The 22623-nt window shown below is 36.4% G+C and overlaps 1 long non-coding RNA gene across 1 annotated transcript; it reads left to right on the forward strand.

The window, feature by feature from the left end:
• The first annotated feature begins 21047 nt into the window (after positions 1 to 21047).
• On the forward strand, positions 21048 to 22205 carry LOC112923845 (uncharacterized). Its single transcript, XR_003235778.2, has 3 exons — positions 21048 to 21128; positions 21479 to 21530; positions 22128 to 22205. It is a non-coding gene; the product is annotated as an uncharacterized lncRNA (long non-coding RNA).
• The last annotated feature ends 418 nt before the right edge of the window (positions 22206 to 22623 follow it).

Consider the following 22623-nt stretch of genomic DNA (forward strand, 5'->3'; position numbering starts at 1 on the left):
AATCAAAATAAGACATACGCATGGTATCATTGATACTCTCCACATCCCCCTCCACCCCAGATCCATAGTATTACGTTTGAATTCAGATAGCAGTGGCTTAAACACCTGACATTTAAGTAACATATTTACAAATAATTTGAAGTAGTGTGAAAAGCTAAGTTTTCTAAGTCATTGCTTGCCTGAAAGTGCCTTTATTCACTCTCACACTCGATTGCTATAAAGTCATTTTGTCCTCCTCAGAATGCATTGCTCCATTACTTCAGAGGGTTGTCATGAGGATTTAGCCATGTGGACTATAATTCCTGAGAAGCTTTCATCCAGAGGGCTGACTGATATACCTTGAGGATGTCTGTGGTTAGATGTGTCTAAAGTTATAATTGTTTCCTATTACATGATGTCTGATTGGACTTATTAATAGCAAAAGTTATAAAGACCATCTGGGTATAAAAACAGGGGGCTGTTCTTATAAATATGTTCAACTCCCACATCTCTGAAAACCTCCTAACACTTGGTTTGCTAGTGGCCAGTTTAAGGGGGCCAAAGAAATCAGAGAGACCATATCAAGAAACAGACTCTTCTGCTTTTATCCTTATAAAATAAACAACATCATTTCTTTGTTTACAATGACATTGTCTCTTCTGCTCATCAAAAAGGATGGTCAAGCTCTTGGCATAGCACAAAGCCTTGTTTTTAAGACAACAATGACAATACGATTTACCTTCTTTGGTTGATTTCTTCTTTCTAAAAGCTTCTATCATCTTCTATCTTTGGCAGTCTGACATTCATGAAGATGCAGGTAAGATAGGCTTTACAAAAATTATTTATGGAACTTGGCACTCTGTATGTCTCCTCTGTGGCCAGAAAATTGTCTCCTATGATTTTTATATTTACGTATCTTACATTAATATATTTACCTTACATTCTTCCATTCTATTTTCTCCATTCACTTTTCCTAAGGCCATTATTAGTCAAATGGTAAACCATCTGCTTTTGTCTTTTATATGTCTTTTCTTACCTCATATTTTCTATCTTTATCTTCTTTTTCTGTGTTTGGGAGAGATCCTCAGCTTTATTTATAATCTTTCTTATTGTTTTTTTAACAAAGGCAATTATTTTAACCTTTAGTAGGTCTTCCTTCATCTGTAATTGGTACTTTTTCTTAGTATCTTGTTTTTGTTTTTTTGTTTTCTGCAAGATGCAGAATTGCCTATTTTTCTTTTCTTTTTTTAAGATTTACTTCAGGGAGAGAGAAAGAGAATGATGAGGGGATTGGGGGGGACAGAGGGAGAAACAGACTCCCTGCTGAGTGGGGAGGCCAATGTGGGGCTCAATCCCAGGACGCTGAGAGCATGGCCTGAGCTGAAGGCGGATGCTTAACTAACTGAGCCACCCAGGTACCTCCTTGTTCTTATTTTATGGATAAAATATTCTCTCAAGTTTCTCTGACTTTTTAAGAGTTTTTTCCTCCTTAAGTTCTCTTTTGTTTCCATAATTATCTATTATGTACAGAGTAAATAGTTTGGGTTTTTAATTTATTGCAGCTGTTTTTCCTAAATGGTGATTTGGGGTTATCAATATTAAAGGAAGGAAAACTGGGTAGCTAGGTTTGACTTAAGGTGCATGCATGCACGCGCGCGCATGTGTGAGTAGGGAATTGTCAATCAATAGCTTTTTTAATTGGACTATAATTGACGCAGTGTTTCATTAGTTATAAGTGTACAATGTAGTGGTTGAACAAGTCTATACATAATGCTATGTTCAACACAAGTGTAGCTACCCTCTGTCACCATACAGCACTATTATACCACTGACTGTGTTCCCTGTTCTGTACCTTTTATCCCTGTGACTTATTTATTCCTTAACCAGTAGTGTGTATCTCCCACTTCCCTTCAACCATTTTGTTTATTTCCATACCCCCTCCCATCTGGTAACCACCAATTTGTTTCTGTTTTTTGGTTGTTGATTTTTTTTTTAAAAGTTCCACATATAAATGAAATCATATGATATCTGTTTTTGTGTAAGACTGCTGACAACACTGACTCCATTTTTGGCCTGCCACTTTGTCCAAAATTGTGAGATGACTTCCCTCCGCTCTATGTGGCCCCTTGGAGACATTAGCATAATGTATAGACTTGTTCAACCACTATGCTGTACACCTGTAACTAATGTAACATTGTGTCAACTACAGTTCAATTTAAAAAGCTGTTGATTGACAATTCCCTATACACACATATATACAGACAGACACACGCACACATACATTCCATGACTGGAATGCAGGGAGTCTTCCCTAAATTCATTTAGATAACTAGTAGAGATAACACATTCCCCCCCACCTGCCATGCACACACAGAACACACACACATACAGAAAGGCAAAAGAATAAAACCTTTTTTTTAGCCTGTATTGGAAAGAGGTGCCATTCATTTGACTATTAAACTAAAATACTTCTGGTGGCTCTTTTTATGGGAAAATTAAGAAAGGATATCATCATAGATATTATCTAATACTATTTCCAAGTATATTCAATCATAAAAAGCCTCTTGAAATTTGAAGCATGACATGCTTCTGATCCCTATTAACAGCTGAAAAATATCACAAAATGATCAGTACGCTGGGCCAGCTTTATTTGGAGAAAAATAACTATTAAAATGTTCTGGGTGTGAAATGTAGAATGATCTATATACTATACTACAGTGATAAAGAGAAGAATCTGGAGTCAAATTATGATTCAAAACTGCTGTGCAATCTGTTAAAAATTATTTAACTTCAAAAAAAAAAAAAAAAAAGGATGCAGGGTGCCCTCCTGCATATCCCTTCATTCTATAAAATCTGTGAACTAAGATCTGGACTTTGCAGAAAGTAGCTTTGAAGCCCTGGATCATCATCTGCCCAATTCTCCCTGTAGTAAGTGACCCTGAATATAACTGTGTAAACTGGATGGAGTTGTGTGCTTCATCTTTCATTTTCAAAGTGCCTTCTTGGTTTGGAGGATAGTTTCTCCACCTTCCAGCATTTTGTTTGACTTACTTCACTTAGCATAGTTCTCTGTAGGTCCATCCATGTTGTGGTGAATGGCAAGATCTCATTCTTTTTTATGGCTGAATAATATGCCATTGTGAATATATAATTTATCCATCGATGGATATGGGTTGCTTCCATACCTTGGTTGTTATAAACAAAGCTTTTAGTAGCTTTGTTTTAAGGTGAGCATTCCAAGAGAGGGCTAGGCTTGAGCTCTCAGATTTGAGCTGGGGTAAAATATACTGCTTTTTCTTTACTTATAAGATGTTATGAACTGACTGTGTCCAATGCAAGTCCATATTTTGTGATTCTAATTCCTAGTGTGTTGGTATTATGGGGTAGGGCCTTTAGGAGGTGATTAGATCATGGGGGTGTGGCCCTCATGAATGGGATTAGTGTTTTTATAATAGAGACCCCAGAAAGCTCTCTAACACTTTATGCTGTAGGGGATACAACAAGATGGCAACTCTCTATGAACCAGGAAGCAAACTCTCTCTAGACATGGAATCAGCTAGTGCCTTGACCTTGAACTTCTCAGCCTGAAGAATTGTGAGAGATATACTTGTTGTGTAAGCCACCCAGTCCATGGTATTTTTGTTATGGGAGCTTCAAAAGACTGATAGATAGAGATCCAGTTTGAGTCCAAGTTCTGGTTCTTAGTGGCTTTATGACTTTGGGCAAAGTATTGACCTTTTCTATAGGGCAAAACCATTTTATGGACAAGGGCTTCATTGGCTAAGTTCCTATATCTGTCCATAGTACCTGAGTCAGGACTAGATGCTAAAGTTTGCCACTTTATCCTTTGAATTCCCAGTGTATTCTCTTGCAAAATTTACATATTCATTTCTGTTTTCTACTCAGCTCAGAAAGACCTTGAGGGCAGGAATTCAGTTTTTTTTTTTTTATTTCCTCAGTTAACATAATTCTTGGCACAAAGTAGGTGCCCAACAAATGTTTGTTGAATAAATCTCACTTAATATGACTTTAAAGACCTGAAGTTATGGAACTTGTGGGAGCTTAAGCTTAAAATCTTTTAAATTCCTTTTAAAAACTCCAACTACATTCTAAGTACCATGTATATTCTACATATAGAATATATAGCAAAGAAAGTTTCCTAGTGATTAATAGTGATGGGAGAGTAAGTTAAAAATTGTTAGCTAATACTTATTCATTCTGGATATTTTTTGAAATTTTCTCTAGGTTGGTCAAAACAGTGACTCCAATGCAGGAAAAAAAAATTAATTACATTTTTTTCTGGAGTGGATTGTGTTTATCTCACTGATCATCCCTGGAACATGTGTGCTCACTTGTTCTACAGAGACTATTTTACATATTTTGTTTACCTCGTTTGCTTTTGTGATTTTGATTTGCTTGAATTCCAACTGCTGCCATTCATCACTGACAATTAAGTCATGCAGAAATTACTGAGACAATATTAAAATTAGACCCATCACCAAGCAGAGTTAATCATAAAAGTATTTCCTCAGGGTTCAACTATGAGCTGAATTGTTACACTTTCCATAAGGCTCTGTGTAGTTCAGTTCTTTTTTCAGAGTTACATATCACTGTATTGTAATTCTGTTTCAATGACTTATGGTTGCCCAGAACTCTGGTGGTAATAGTCTTATCCCACTAGCTAGAGATGCCTTGGTCAAATCCTTCTTCTCATATTTTAACTCACTTCTCATCAGATTTTTTTTTCTCTAGTTCATTTATATTTAACACATTGTTTTTATATAAGGAAAGGAATTCTAGTATAGGTGTGAATATATCATGCTTATATGCAGAATGTAGAAATTGATGTCAAATTAATTTCATCTACAGATCTCAATATTCTGTATGTTTCCATTGCCACTTTTCTTCTTCAAGTTCTTACTACATTTTTTGGATTATTACAATATTATTTAACCGGTAGTCTTAGTTTTGCTTAATCTTAGCCATTATAATAGCGGTGTAAGAGACCTATCTATTAGATAGTTTTCCTAGAAGCCTTTTTTCAAAAACTGTCCCCCATTCCTCCATTATGATTGCAACAGAAGCAGAGCAAGGGAAATACATGCTAAGATTTTTGTCTTTGAGGGAAATTTTGAGAAGATCTACTAGGAAACCAAATATGAGCCTTAAATTTCACACAAAAAGGTAGGAAAAAATTTATAGTTAGAGACATTATATACCTTTATCAAAAAATGATAGAAGAATGAATTATATAAACACACTGAAAAAAATTTAAATTTCCTGCTGACATGAAATGAAATACTTAACATTCACATTAATATCACAAGATTCATAAAAAGCTATTGCAAGTTGATGACAAGTTGGTGGGGTGTCAACAATTCAGAATATTTTGTAACTTAGAGATAAGTAAGACTTGTAAGTTATAAGTAAGACTTGTCAGTTACTGAAATGTCCTGAAATCTTATATATAATAAAGACAATATAAGTCATCTCAAATTTGACAACAATCTTAAAAAATTAGGTCACAAAATAAGACTCAACAAATTTAAAAAGACTGAAATCCTACCATGCATCTTTCCTGATCACAATCATATGAAACTAGAAATAATTCACAAGAAAAACCCTGGAGGAAACACAAACACATGGTGACTAAACAACATGATACTGAACAATGAGTGGGTCAATGTAGCAAATCAAAGAAGAATTAAAAAAACATATGCAAACAAATGAAAATGAAAACGCAACAGTCCAAAATCTTTGGGACACAGCAAATGTAGTTCTAAGAGTAAAGTAAAAAAAACCTACTAGAATAAACAAATCCAGTAAACTGACAGGATACAAAATTAGTACCCCAGATTGGTAGCATCTCTATACACTAATAACGAAGTAGTAGAAAGATAAATTTTTTAAAAATCCCATTTATAATTACAGCAAAAATAAATTCCTAGGAATAAACGTAACTAAGGAAGTGAAAGACTATACTCCAAAAACTATAAAACACTGATGAAAGAAATTGAAGAAGACACAAACAAATGAAAAGATACTCCATGCTCATGGAGTGGAAGGATATTATTAAAATGTCCACAGTGCCCTAAGCAATCTACAGATTTAATGCAATCCCTATCAAAATACCAATAGTGTTTTTCACATAAATAGAATGAATAATTATAAAATTTGTGTAGAAGACCTCAAACAGCCAAGCACTCTTGGAAAAGAAGGACAAAGCTGGAGGTATCACAATCCCAGATTTCAAGATATACTATAAATCTGTGGTAATCCAAACAGTATGGTGCTAGCACAAAAATAGACACAGAGATCAATGGAACAGAATGGAGACTCCAGAAATAAACCCACAATTATATGGTCAATTAATTGATGACAATAGAGGCAAGAACATACAATGGGGAAAAGACAGTCTCTTCAACAATGGTGCTGAGAAAACTGGACAGCTTAATGTAAAAGAATGAAACTTGACTACTTTCTTACATCATACACAAAAATAAACTAAAAATAAAGACCTAAGTATTAGACTTGAAACCATAAAAAATACTAGAAGAGAGTACAGGCAATAATATCTCTGACATCCCTTGTAGCAACATTTTTCTATATATGTCTCCTGAAGCAAGAGAAACAAAAGCAAAAATGAACTACTGGGACTATATCAAAATAAAAAAAATTTGTACATGAAAGGAAAATAACATCAACAAAACATAAAGACAACCCACTGAATGGGAAAAGAGATTTTCAAATGATATATCCTTTAAGAGGTTAATATCCAAAAAATATAAAGAACTTAAATGACTCAACACCAAAAGACAATCTGGTTAAAAGGTGGACAGAGGACTAGAATGGACATTTTTCTAAAAGACATCCAGATGGCCAAGAGATAAATGAAAGGATGTTCAACATTACTCATCATCAGGGACATGCAAATCAAAGCCATAATAGGATACTTTAGACCAGTTAGAATGGCTGAAATCAAAATAACCAATTATGAGTGTTGGCAAGGATATGGAGAAGGAACCCTCACGCAGCAGTGGTGAGTGAGAATAGCGAATTGGTACAGCTGCTGTGGAAAACAGTACTGAGTTTCCTCAAAAAGTTAAAAATGGAAGTACCCTATGATCCAATAATTCCACTACTGGAATATAAAAACATTAATTTGAAATGATATATGCACCATTAAGTTCATTGCAGCATTATTTGTAATAGTTAAGATATGAAAGCAATCTAAGTGTCTACCAATAGAAGAATGGGTAAGGAAGAAGTAGATGTGTATAAACAATGGATTATTAAGCCACCGTGAAAAAGGATGAGATCGTGCCTTTTGAGACAGTGCATGGACCTAGAGGGTATTATGCTAAGTGAAATAAGCCAGATAAAGCCAAATACTATATTTTTCTACCTATATGTGGAATCTAAAAAAAATTGAAATAAGCGAAAAGCAGAGTCAGACCAAAAATACAGAGAACTGATGGTTAGGGCAGTGGGCAGTGGGAAGAATGGGTGAAGGAGACAGGGACATAAAGGCCTCCAGTAATAAAAGAAGTCACAGCATAAGGAACATAGTCACTGATATTGTAATAGCAATAGGACAGATGGCAGCTACACTTGTAAATAGAGCATAATGTCTAAGCTTGTAAAATTACGCAGTTGTATACTTGAAACTAATGTAACATGATGATTCAACTATACTCAAAAAAGGAAAAAAAAAAAAAAAGCCTTCTCAAGTGCTAACTTGGCTGTGAAGCTTTTCCTGATGGCTCCAGTCAAATATGCTTTCTCCTTCTGTGAATGCCCATATTATTTTGTTATAGAACTCTGTCATGACCCGTGCTACACTCTGCCTAATAGAATCTTGCATTGATGGGGTGCCTGGGCGCCTCAGTTGGTTGAGCAACTGACTCTTGGTTTCTGCTCAGTTTATGGCCTCCAGGTACTGAGATTGAGGCCACCTCACGTGGGCTCTGCACTCAGCAGGGTGTCTGCTTCAGATTCTTCCTCTCTTTCCACCTTTGCTCCTTTGCCCACTTAGACTCGAATATGCTCTCTCTCAAATAAATAATTTAAATGGACTGATCTTATTTTGACTTTTAAACTATAAACTCTCAAGGACAAAAATTGTATCTGGTTCATTTTTGAAGCCATATTCATATTCTGGGGGGTGGGGTGGGGAGTCAAATTTAAGTGAAAAAGTGAAGAGTGCTTTGACATTTGAACATATGGTGATAGAGGCATTCAATCTCAGAGCCTCTGAAAGTATGATTACCCAGGCCAATTCTGCTACGTTAGATAGGAAGTGTAGGAGCTGTCTGTGGCTATAATTTCAGGTGCACCAGAAAGAATCCGCATGACTCTGTCAGCTGCCTAATACTGGATCATTTACTAATAGCTTTATGTTCTAATAATAAATCTCAGATTCAAAATGCCATCAGTCTTGGTAGAAAGAACCACTGAGGTGACAATCGCTGCTAGCAGATCTTCCTGAGAGTCAGGCTTTTTAAAAAGGCGTGTATGTGTATGTGTGTATGTGTATATATCTCTGTGTCATGCACTAGGGTGGAACGAGGCAATCTGTGGAGGGAAAAGAAAATGGAAAGGGGGCTTCACGGTCCTGTAGGGCAAAACATGCACAGTTTATTATCCTGTAGAGGAGGGGTGAAATTTGGGCAAGTGATGTAGAGCCTTCCACAGGCTTAGACTGGAAATTCAGAGGCCCATTCTTTTCTTTAAGAAGTTATTTGATCAATTTTGGAGTTTTAGAAGGATTAATAAATACCACTTCTGTCTTTTATCACCTGAATTCAGAACTAACTGAGAAGTGGACAGACAGGAATAAGGAAGAGGTTGAAATTGTTGATTCCTGATAAAAGCTGAATTGAAGAATGCAACTTAGTTATGTGACAGGTAATACCCTTTGCCTCTAGACAGACACATGTATGCCTCTGAGTTGCTGGCACATGCGGACATTGGTATACCTCTCTCAGAAGGGCAGAGCCATCCTTCTGAATGTGTTCTATGATGATAAAAAAACACATGTATCCCAAAGGAAGCCTGGCTTCTAAAGAGTAGATGAAAGCAGCTGGGCCAGATCTTCCCATTTAGTCTTCCAAGTTGACTAATCAGGTACATCAACTTTCCTTATTTAGGACAGATGAAGTGGTAAAGAGAGGCCAGGAAAGTTCCTCCACTTGGACACATGAGAGAAAAGAGAGATCTACTCTCAAGTCAACACACAACAAGGAAGTATCAGTTAAACACACTCATCTGTTCTTTCCCTTTGACATTCTAAAATATTTTTTGTACATGATACAGTAGTGACCTGGCCAGTTGAGGGTATGAGGTTATTCAGATAAGACCTATTTTTTGGCTCATAAGGAGATTATGATTTTTAACAGATAAAATTGAAAAATACAGATACGACAAATAGAGCTATTTCTTAGAACCTTGCTGAACAATTGTGCGAGTAATCAATTTATTGCCTCTCAGCTCTAAATTTTACCCTTCATTTTCTGCTCTGTAACAATATTTCTCCCTTGCCAGTTGACAGGATGTCAAGCTTTGTCAGGAGAGAGTCCCAGAGGGACAGTGGGGAAGAAAAGGATTTTTCTCTTCATGGCAGCAGGGTGCTCCTCTAAGCACGTTCCTATAGTAGGTACATTTCTACAGTTCCAGACTCTGGCAGCAGCCAATGCCCAGCAGCACGTGGGATTTCCTGTGGACATCTTCCCGTAGCATCTCCCTGGGAGGCTACCAGCACAGCACTACCAGCCTGGCAATTCCCTATGAATGGCTTTCCCCACATACTCTATGAAAATAGCCCCAAGGGGACCTCCCTGCCCTCCAGTGAACCTTCACTATGTTCTCACCAATGAAGTTTGGATCCCTAGTGGGGACCTCTTCCAAATTTGTCTTTCCTTTGGATTCTGTATCTCACCCTCAGGGGCAGCAGTTGCTCTAGTAAACTCTTCTTTCTCTTTACTCCTTATTAGCCACCCATCTGTTTCTTCAATCTCCTGTTATAGTTAATAATTCTTTATAGTTAAGACTTTATATTAAACTTTGTCTATTCAAATCACTCCGTGGTTTCTATCTCTGGATTAGACCCTGACTGATATAACTATTAAATAGTAATTTTAACAGTATGCTTCAGAGCATGATAATTATGAAGAACATCACCTTTTAATATTTGACAAGCAGGTCATTTTTTTCACAATTATTTCTGAACCCTGAAAAAGATAATTGAAAGCAATCTTTTCCATATGTATTATATGTTAAGCCATTTAAGTCTATGAAAATGAAGCGTTTCTCTAAACTCTCAAAAGGTTTTGAGTATGAGATGGAAATATGATTTGATAATGTCACCAATTTTCAAATGCTTCAGTAAAAGAGTTTCTGAAAGATGCTAAATCTATGTCATTAAAACCAGTGACAGGGATTCAATTTTAATCTGTTTGAAAAATTGCTTGAACAGCTAAAAATGGCTTATCTCGAATGCTTACTCTCACCTTGAGAATCTTTGCATATTTATGACTAAAAACCTCAGGAAAAGCAGGATTAGGCACTGGCCATAATAGAGACCCTCCAGAACATTCAAATGTTATTGGGATAAATAGTCTGACAGGTGCCTGAGTAACATTCTTGGTGGCTGGCAGTTTCTGAAATGTAATTCCATTCTCAGTAAACTTGGTTCTAAGAAAGCCTAGAATGATCATGTATGATTTTATGGATTTTTTATGGATATGTCCTCAAACACTATTATAAGTTCTAGAAAAAGGACATATATTTAAACATTATTTTTATTGAGAGACAATGCCGACCAAGACTATAACTTGATGTCATCTCCATGAATGGTACCAAGTCCGGAGATCTGGATTCTAGCCTTAACCCTAGAACAAAGCAGTTGATGACCTTTGGCTATTTGAATCTCCTCCATCCTCATTTACATATACGTTAAGTGAAGGGACTGATTGATCAGATTTCTGCTAGTGTTATAGTTCTATGACTGAAGGGAAGAACTTTCTCTAAGTTCTTCACATGCGTTCTTGTTAGATTCTCTTCTTTCTACTCATATTTTCTCATGAATCTGAGTTTCTCACACTTTTCAAATATATGGCTGATACCACACACTAAAATGTCACTAATGGGCTGTTGGCCTAGTGAGTGACCTGACCCTCTTACCCTGGATCTTCTGAATCCTCTGACTATACCAATTCCCTTAATTCATGTCTGATTCCATGCAGCTTATTATTTGCAGGCATATAATTTCTGCCTCATCATCACTCACTATCTTACTTTCTTTGCATATAGTTGATACACAATGTTAGTTTCAAGTGTACAACAGTGATTTGAGAATATATCATTTACTTTCCATGTGCATAGTCCCATCTCCCCAAATCCATCTTTTTTCCTTCAAGCTACTGAACAGATTGCTATCTACATACTATGGAGTTTATATAATTTTTTTAAATTTATTTTTCATTGGTGTTCAATTTGCCAACATATAGAATATATATAAAAATTTTTTAAAGATTTATTTATTTGAGAGAGTGAGTGAGCATGGGGGGCAGGTGGGTGAAAGATGGGTCAAGAGAGAGGGTGAGAGAAACTCAAGCAGACTCCATGCTGCTGAGTGCAGAGCCTGACACAGGGCTTGATCTCATAAACCTGAGATCATGACCTGAGCGAAAACCAAGAGTCAGATGCTTAACTGACTGAGCCACCCCAGGTGTACCTAGCATGCACTTTATTATGTTGATTGCTATATACCCTTTTATTAAAGATGGACAAAAATAAGAATCAAAGCCAAATCTATCTTTCTGAGATGGTTTTCTCTAAGGAAAAGTAGAATTAAAAAAAAAAGACAGGCAAAAATCTTCCCCAATGATTTATTTATGCCTTAATTCTTAAAAATTTGAAAAATGTAGAAGTGAATGTAGGAAAAAAAAAAAAAAACCCTACTCATCGTATCATGTTCCCCAGGATGCATAATCTCAGAATCTTTTGATACAGACCATTTTAGTGTATCCTGCATCATCTGAAAAAAAAATTACTCAGGTATATCTCTTTACCAGAAGGATAAAGACAACACTTTTACCACCCATTAATACACACAGATTACAGAACAAAGAGGTACAAAGTAGCTCTTCATTTTTTCCCAAGCTGTTGCCTGCAATGGACATTTGGAAGGTCCTTCCCACTCCTTTCCTTCCTCTAGGTGCCCCACTGTCTTTCCTAGCCTGAGGAGGTCTCTCCCCTCCTGAGTAGTCCCAAGGCTCTGATACTGGCTTCTGGCTTTCCCTTGGAAGGTCCTTGGGAATGAGGTATAGTTGTTTTTAATTCTTCATTAAGAAATGGCTATTACACACATCTTTCTCTTCTTGATGTTAACCATCTTTTGTAGCATAAATTTGAAGTGTCAACATCCTAAAAAATTCTTTTTTCTTGCCCTACCAAAGGCCCTTTCTTTACCAAGTGAGAAGGGGAAAGAAAAATAGGAGGTGAAGAGAAGAAAAGCTTTATTATCTATTGTAATACTGAACATGATTCTACAATAGTTCACTATTATGCAACAAAGATCCATATGTGTAATTTATACATTTACATACACATAGATGTATAAACATGTTAGCATAAATGAGATTATTCTAAACACATTTAGTAAATATATTGTTCTATAATTTGGTTATTCACTTAATATTCCTGTATAATTATTATACTTTTCTATGTCAATATATACAGAATGACTTCTTTGTAATAGCTATGTGTATAATATTTTATTCAATCAATTCTCTATGTGATTAATTAATTATTAATTAACTAATAAATTAGTTTTCATATTTGCTCTTACATATAATGCTGCAATGCATTTTCTGGAACAAATATATATTGCTGCACATTTGTGTAAATGTTTCTTTAGGATAAACATCTAGAGGGAAAATTGTTGGTTTATAGATATGCACATTAAAGCTTTTAGTGAATACTGCCCACTTGCCCTGAGAACATGGTTGCACTAATTCAGACCCTCTGCCTCAATAGCTTGTGAGAATCTTGTCTCATCACGATCTTACCAATTCAGGATATTTTCTTTTCTTTTTAAACTCACAATCATTTAAGCTTAAAATATTGTGTTTATACCAGAGCTTGAATTAGAATTTTACTTTTCTGGTTTTCACAGAAGCAAACAGCTATACTTTCATTTCTTTTTTTAAAATTAATTTACTTAAGTGGTCCCTACACCCAACATGCGGCTTGAACTCACAACCCCAAGATCAAGAGCTGTATGCTCTATGGGCTCAGCCAGCCAGGTACCCTTCAGCTATATTTTCATTAAAAACATTAAACATTACAAAAAATACATAAAGTCATGGCAATAGGGGCACAGGTTAGGTTTCCCTCTGCTTCAGGCTGTGAGATGGCTCAGTACAGCCCCAGGGGGCTGTGGGACCTCCACTCTTGCATGAATTGGAAATCATTAAAAACAACAGCAAGAACAGCAACTTAAAAGCATAACTCATTTATCTCATGGCTTATCACTTATAGGTATTTAAATGACGGATCTATTTATAATATATGTCAGAAATAACATCACTCCACAGATGATATTATAATGGCAAATGATGGGATTTATTAACAGACTAGTTAAGTGTTGACACTGAGCAAACGTTTCAAAGCTGAGGACTTTCTGAAGTGGCATGACTCCCAGGAAATATGCTTTAAGTAAAAAACAAACACAAAACAGCATTGTTTTTTTAAAAATAAATTTATTTTTTATTGGTGTTCAATTTACCAACATACAGAATAACACCCAGTGCTCATCCCGTCAAGTGCCCCCCCCAGTGCCTGTCACCCAGTCACTCCCACCCCCCACCCTCCTCCCCTTCCACCACCCCTAGTTTGTTTCCCAGAGTTAGGAGTCTTTATGTTCTGTCTCTCTTTCTGATATTTCCCACACATTTCTTCTCCCTTCCCTTATATTCCCTTTCACTATTATTTATATTCCCCAAATGAATGAGAACATACAATGTTTGTCCTTCTCCAACTGACTTACTTCACTCAGCATAATACCCTCCAGTTCCATCCACGTTGAAGCAAATGGTGGGTATTTGTCATTTCTAATGGCTGAGTAATATTCCATTGTATACGTAAACCACATCTTCTTTATCCATTCATCTTTCGATGGACACCAAGGCTCCTTCTACAGTTTGGCTATTGTGGACATTGCTGCTATAAACATTGGGGTGCAGGTGTCCCGGCGTTTCATTGCATCTGTATCTTTGGGGTAAATCCCCAACACTGCAATTGCTGGGCAGGTCTATTTTTAACTCTTTGAGGAACCTCCACACAGTTTTCCAGAGTGGCTGCACCAGTTCACATTCCCACCAACAGTGCAAGAGGGTTCCCTTTTCTCTGCATCCTCTCCAGCATTTGTGGTTTCCTGCCTTGTTAATTTTCCCCATTCTCACTGGTGTGAGGTGGTATCTCATTGTGGTTTTGATTTGTATTTCCTTGATGGCAAGTGATGCAGAGCATTTTCTCATGTGCATGTTGGCCAAAACAGCATTGTGCAGAAAGAGGTGTCACAAATGCCACTACTTGTGTTAAAAATGTGTGGCTGTTCTAAAGTCTGTGTCCCCCTCACCCGCACCCCAGTACTATGCTGAAGCTCTAACTGTGTAGGGTGGCTGCTGGAGATAGAGACCTCTAAGGATGTAATGAAGGTTATTGTGAAGTCAGAAGGGTAGGGCCCTGTCCGGATATATTAGTGTCCTTCTTAGAGCTCCAGAGAGCTCTTGCTCTCCCTCCCTCTGCAGGTACAATGCAGAATGGCCATGTGAAGACACAGCAAGAAGTTAAGCTGGCAGTCTACAAGGAAGGCAGAAGCAGGAACTCACCAGAAACCAACCTTGCCAGAACCTTGATCTCAACTTTCAGCCTCCAGAACTGAGGAAATTTATTTTTGTTGCTTAAGCCACCCAGCCAGTGGTTTGTTATGGCAGACTAACATGGCCGCTGTTTTCACAACTATGCTTATATATGCAGTCTGTTTATAGAATTTTCAAGAACTGCGCAGGGGCAGCAAGAAGGGAACTGTGTGCCATAGATCCCTGTGTACTTGCTCCTTTTTGTATACTTCATGTGATGGTTTCACAAGTTCTGATACTTCTCCTTTCAAAACAGAGTCTAATTCTCTTCCTCTTGAGTGTGGGCTGGATGTGGGTATATGGTTCTATTGGACAGACTGTGGAGAAAGCCATGGTGCAAGACTTCTGGAGGAAGGTCATAAAAGACATGTGGTCTCCACCTCCAGAAACACAAAGCGGCTCCAGCAGCCTCACAGACACCCACCCAGCGAGGAAAAGAGGCTTCCTGCCAGCAGCTGCCCATTTCACCCCTGCAAGCAAGGTGACAGAATGAACCAGCTCCTCCTACCCTGGTCTAGCTTTCAGATGAGACAGCCTGCACTGACAGCATAATTGAGTCCTCATGAGCAATCTGGAGCCAGATGCACCAACTAAGTTACTCCGAAGTTCTTACCCATGGAAAGTGTGAGATAATGGATATCTATTGTTTTGCCACTAAGTTGTGCAGTAAATTCTTAAGGTAGAAACAGATAAATACAGTGTATAGGTATTATCCATTAAATATCTTAAATAATTTCTGCCAGCCATTAAGAAACTTCTAGATTTGTAAAATTTTGGAGCTGAAAGGACGCCTGGGTCACTCAAGCCACTAGGGTGGCAGTCAAGGTAACCAAGTCCATAGTATGACCACGTCCAGGTGGGGCAGGTTTCAGAGTGAGGTTTAATTTTGTGTGCAGGGCAGCCCAGGTGGCTCAGCGGTTTAGTGCTGCCTTCAGCTCAGGACATGATCCTGGAGACCCGGGATTGAGTCCCACATCGGGCTCCCTGCATGGAGCCTGCTTCTCCCTCTGCCTGTGTCTCTGCCTCTCTCTCTCTCTCTCTCTCTGTGTCTCTCATGAATAAATAAGTTAAATCTTTAAAAACAAATTCTGTGTGCATTCAAACATGAAAGCTATTTCCAGAAACATAACAAGTCCTATGTCGTGCTGTAGATTTCCTTGAGAGGCATCCGGAGAGAGTGGACTGTTCCAGGCACCAGCAGGAGCTAAGAAGGAAGGAGGTAGTACCACCAGGTACCAGAGGGGTCCAAGGAGGGTCAGTTTAATTAATCATTCTTCTTAAACTTGCCATTGATGTGGGACATTGGGTCCAGAATCAGCTACCAGTCAGTGGCCCACACCAGTCCCACAGTGGCCAGGGAGCCACTGACAGGGGAACCCAGTTTTTGACCAGCTTGCAGGAGCATAGGTCCAGGAACCTGCACAGCCTCATGATCCGGTCTGCAGCTAACTTCAGGATATTTTCAATGTTTTGTAAAAATATTCACCAATATGATATGTAAAAAGTAGCATCTTCTTGTTTGAAGCTACATTTCTATAATTTCATGTATTTATGAGCCATTTGCATTTCTCATTCTTTGGACTGTTGGGGTCTTGACAGGTTTTTTATTTTTTTGTTTTTTTGTACTGTTTAGTCCACCTATTATTGAAATCAGTTTTATGCTAGGAAAAATCCTTTATCAGATATATTGAGGCAAATACACAGATTTGTCTTTTGTCTCTGCTTATGCTAATTCTTTTCAAGTTTCTATTTAGTTTTTAAAACTTTGAGTAGTTAAGTTCAACAACATTTTCCTTTTGGAACTATTTAGAGTCATAGATCATGGTAACAGAATTTCTTCTTTCCAGTGTATAAAAATGTCCATCCATTTGTTCTTTAAACTCAGTGATAGTTTTGATCTACCTGGAGATTATTTTGGAGAAAGATGTGAGGTAGAATTTTTTTTTTTCTGATCAGCTAGCCAGTGTTTACCATTTAAAAAATAATCTGTCTTTTCCTCACCACATTGAAATGGATGTGTTCATTTATAATTTCTTGGTAAAAAGTGCATTATTCATTTTTATAGGTTCACATTCGCAGTTCTCTCCTCACCACTGCCTTCTAGAAAATCTATGGTACCTAAGCTTGAGGACAGTTTGTAGACTTAATCTTTGATAAGCCAAGTGTTCTTTCTGGAACCTGACTCAATGAAGGCAAAAGAGACACTGAGTAGTAAAGGCAGTTGGAAATCCAGGATGGTTATAAAACTTGAGGCCAGTAATAATATCAGAAAAAAATCTATTTGTACATTATGCAGGTTAGAAATATGATACATTAATACCATGATGAGAAAACATCCCTGCATAATCATTTTTCTACAAGTTACATATATTCTCATCTGGCTAGAGGCTATTTTCAGTCTGAAATATTTGGAGTGCCAAGTAGGCTAACCATTTACTAAATTAATAATGAACAGTATTGTAATGATCCCCATTTCAATTACTCAGCTATGGAAACCAAAAGTGTTCTTTGTGAAATAAAAATAGAGGCATGATTTTGATGCTCAGCCTAAGAAGTCACTGCATAATTTATTCATGTATTCTGGAATATTATTTTGTGAAAAGTATTTGATATGGAATATTGAAATTCTTAAGGAAAAATCTTTTTGTTTTCATTCTACATTAATTTATCTTATCCTTCTGTCACTCTTAAACATTATGAAAAGCTTTATGATACAATTTTGAAATTATGATAATTACCTGAACAAATCTAAGGATAGGTATAGTAAATTAAGAACATAAATAAGTTGGAAGAGTTATGGGTCCAGTAGTATATGATGATAGAGTTTTGGAATAGAATCATTCTTTGGTTGGAAACAACCATACGCCCCATTGTTATCTCATTAAAAACTGGCAACCAATTCTTAATGAAACACAGAGATATCTTACTGAAGCTCAACATATGGAAAACTTCCCATATTTTTTATCTGAGTTTGCTACCATTATTTATTCTCAAGTCCTCCAGTCCAGACCTGGGGTCAGATACTACCAATTGTATTATTCAGAATCTTTCCTATTCACTTACTTTTTTTTCCTTTCTGATTGACTTCAACTTCAAGGCTAGCCTCATTTAACCTCAGAAATAGCTTCTCAGCTTTTCCTTTACCTCTTGAGTTGCTTCTTTCCAGCCCTCTTCAAAGCCAACAAACTCTGGCATGTTCTAAATTCTAAAGTGCTGGCTAATTGACCATACGACCTTCCTACTTAAAAATTCTTCTGTGGCTCAACAAGGATCTCAGTATAAAATCCAAACTTGTTTACAAGGCAAATAAAGCACATTTCTGGGATTGTGGGATGCAGCAGCATACACCAAGGGACCCAGGAGGAGTCCTGTCCATCTGTACATCCAGTAACAGGCGGGCAGACCTTGGAATGGGCTGTGGAACCAGTAGAGTCAGTAAGTTTTAAATTTTCTTTGTCTTGCCTACTGCTCTGGCTAGAAGTTCCAGTACTATTGAGTAAGAGTGGTCAGAGTAAGCACTCTTGTTTGTGGTCTTAGAGAAAAAGCTTTCAATTTTATACTGTTGCAGATGAAATGATCTATATAGAAGATGCTATAGATTCAACCACAAAAAAACTGTTGAGACTTACCAAATTCAGTAAAGTTGCAGGGTATAAAATCAACATACAGAAATCAGTTGTATTTCTATACAATAACAAAACAACTGAAAGGGAAAAGAGAAAACAATCTCATTTGCAATGGCATAAAAACAATAAAACATTTAGGAATGTATTTAACAAGGAAGTGAAAGATCAATACAATAAAAGCTACAAGACCTGACAGAAAAAAAGATGAAACAAAAAATAAAAAGATGCCCCATGTTTATGAATTTGAAGAATACTGTTAAATGTCCATACTACCTAAAGCCATTTATGGATTCAACATAATTCCCATGAGAATTCCAATGGCATTATTCACAGAAAAAAAAAAAACAATCATAAAATTTGTATGGATCCACAAAAGATCCCAAATAGTCAAAGTAATCAGGAGCAGGGAAAAACAAAACAAACAAAACAAAAAAAACAAACAAAAAACAAAACAAAGTCAGAGGCATCATACTTCCTGGCTTCAAACTATATCACAAAGCTTTATTAATTAAAACAGTATAGTACTAATATAATATAGATAAACAGGGCAGCCCGGGTGGCTCAGCAGTTTATCACCGCCTTCAGGCCAGGGCGTGATCCTAGAGACCTGGATCGAGTCCCACGTCAGGCTCCCTGCATGGAGCCTGTTTCTCCCTCTGCCTGTCTGTGTGTGTGTGTGTCTCTAATAAATAAATAAAATCTTAAAAAAAATAGATAAACAGACCAATATAACAATATAGAATACAGAAATGTTTATCAACTAATATTTGACAAGGGAGCCAAGAACACTCCATGGGTGAAGAACAGTCTCCCCTGCAAGTGGTTCTGGGAAAACTGGATAACTACAGGTAGGAAAATGCAATTGGACCACTATCTTACATCATCCACAAAAATGAACTCAAAATGAATTAAAGATAAAACATAAGACCTAATACCATAAAACTCATAGAGGAAAATATAGAGAAGAAGCTCTTTGACATTGGTCTTGGCAATGAATTTTAATATGTAACACCAAAAGCACAAGCAAAAAAAGCATAAATCAACAAATGTGACTATATTAAACTAAAAAGCTTCTGTACAACAAAAGAAACAATCAAAAAATAAAATAGGCAACCTATGGAATGGGAGAAAATATTTGCAAACTGTATATCAGATAAAGCATTAATGTTCAAGATGCATAAAGAACTCATAGAGCTTGATAACAAAAATCAACAATCCTATTTTTTAAAAAATGGATAGAAGAACTAAACAGACATTTTCTAAAGAACACATCTAAATGGCCAACAGGTACATAAAAAGATATCCAATCTTATTAATTATCAGAGAAATGCAAATCAAACCCACTGTGAGCTATTATGTGTTAGAATGGCCATCACCAAGAAGATAAGAGATATTAGGTGGTAATGAGGGTGTGGAGAAAAGGGAAGCATTATGCACTGTTGCTGGGAATGTGAATTAGTGCAGCCACTATGAAATACAATATGGAAGTTTCTCAAAAGATTAAATATAGGACTACCATGTGATCCGTCAATTTCACTTCTGGGCTTATATCCACAGGAAATGAAAATAAGATCTTGAAGAAATATCTACATGTTCCAGGTAGCATATTCACAACAGCCAAGATATAGAAACAACTTAAATGTCTGTCAGTGGGTGAATGGATAAAGAAGATGCAGTGTGTACGTATACACAGACATTTAAGTTGTCACTCATACATACATACATGCATACACACACACACATATACACACATGTATATATAATGGAATATTATTCAGCCACGAGAAAGAAGAAAGCCTGCCATTTGTGACAACATGGATGGACCTTGAGTATATTTTGCTAAGTGATATCAGTAAGAAAAAGACAAATGGTATATGATATCACTTACATGTGAAATCTAAAAAGCCAGTCTAACTCACTAAAATAGAATGGTGGTTACTAGGGCCTGGGGATGAGGAAGGAGGAAGAATTGGGGAAATGCTATTAAGTGTACAAACTTGCATTGAGTAGATAAATAAGTCCCAGATATCTAATGTATGGCATAATGATTATGATCATTGCTACTATATTATAAACTTTAAAGTTGCTAAAAGACTAGATCTTAATTGATTCCACCACAGAAATGTTAATTATGTGATATGATAGGTATTAGCTGATGCCACAGTGGTAATCATGTTACAATGTAGAAAGACATCAAAGGAACACATTGTAGGACTTAAACTTACTCATTGTCAATTATATCTCATAAGTGAATTAGAAATTTAAAAAGATGCAACAACAGAAAAAGGGCATTTTCTCTCACACTAATAGTGATTTGGGAAGGAGGAAGACAGGAATTATTTTCTCAATTTTTTCCCCAATACATTATATTACATAACCTTTGTAAAAGATTCAAAAGATTCAAAAATCTGTGTTATAGACAGTAAATATGAACCAACATAGATTTTCTTTTCTTCAGAATTTTGCAGGTTTTTGTTCTACTGTCATTTGGTTCCCATGTTTTGCTTGTTGAGAAGTCTGAGACCATTCTGATTTCTGATCCTTTGTGAATACTGAGGATGGAGAAGATGTTTAAAAGCAAAGGACACACATTCTGAAGGTAATTTACAAAGCGTTTCAAGCATGTATTGAACAATGGTAGCCTAAGTGACTCTTTTTAAAGAAAGTGATTCCTTTAAAGAAACAACTCTCATTGGATGAATAAACCACAATTCAGTGTATTTCCTCCTTTGCCTGCAATATCCTTAGGTCCACTGATGATTTCCTGAGATGTGATAAGAAGAAAATATGGAAAGGGCTTTTGGGAACCACACTGTGACATTTATGAGAAGCTTATAAGACCTACAAATATAATTATGATTTTTTTACAAATGTGCTCTATCATCTCTTGTACATATCATTACATCTTTCAAGCCCAGATCAAATGCTATGTATTTGCTTCTTTTTCAGATAACACCTACTAAGTGTCAAAGTATCTTCCTGGTACAGAGTCCAACAGAAGGTAGAAAATAAGCACTCTCTAACCTCACAGAACTCCCTTTATCTGTATTTCTCTGTTGGCACTAATTACATTTTTGTCATTGGTGAACATTTCATTCAACTAGATGGTGAAATATTTGATGCTAGCCTCATTTTACCATTTATCGTTATTTCCCTATGGCACTTATCTCAGTGCTTATCAGTTATAAATGGACAATCAATGTGTGTTGAATCAATGAATGAATAACCTCCCAGCATGCTTTGTTAGAGTAATCCAACAATCTTATCTCTTACTAAATTGGTAGAAACAAACTTGTTAATTATGTCCTGGAGTCATATTAAGAAGTTGGTACTAAAGAAACCATTAAAATGGAATGACATTACAAAATTAGCATTAAAATTCTATCCTTGGAATTATAGAATACACTTTATGGCTTAATATTAGAAAATTGTGTTAGTGCAAAAAGGTTATAAATGCAGAATAATGTATTTATCCAAAAGGTTTAATACCTATTTAAAATACATTATCACTACTAGGTAAGAATATCATTTTAGAATATTGCTGTAGAGAAAGTTTTTAAAATGCTCTAAATATATCTTTATAATTGATAATGCCTAGATGAGGGGAAGCTTTGAAGTCATCTCTACTTTGATCTGCTTCATGGAGTGTTTTTCATCTTTTGTGATAACAAACTATAAAGGTAAGTATTTTGAAGAATCGAAAGTTATATCCTCAAATTTAGGCGATTAAAGAAAAGTAAAGAAAATCTACTGATACTGGGTTCTACCCAGGTACATTCTCTTCCACATAGTTATTAATTTAGAGAGGTTTACTGTTTTCTCTTTAGCTTTCTTTTTTTCTCTCCAAATATCATACCCAATAACTGTATTTTCATCTTTGGGATCTTGAAAATAAGCTTTAAATCACTACCAGGCCCCCCTTGTTGGTTTTCTATAGTGGATAATTCATTGAACTCTTAATTTTGCCAGATGTTATGAAGTTTCTAAGAGATGGGGCCAAGAGAAGAGGCATTATTGCAATTTCATGATTTTCTAGAATTTGAGGGTAGTATCAGCCTATTACCTATGATAAAGACACACAGCTCCTGGCATAC

This window comes from Vulpes vulpes, chromosome 7 (genome assembly GCF_048418805.1).
Source record: "Vulpes vulpes isolate BD-2025 chromosome 7, VulVul3, whole genome shotgun sequence".
NCBI lineage: Eukaryota > Metazoa > Chordata > Mammalia > Carnivora > Canidae > Vulpes > Vulpes vulpes.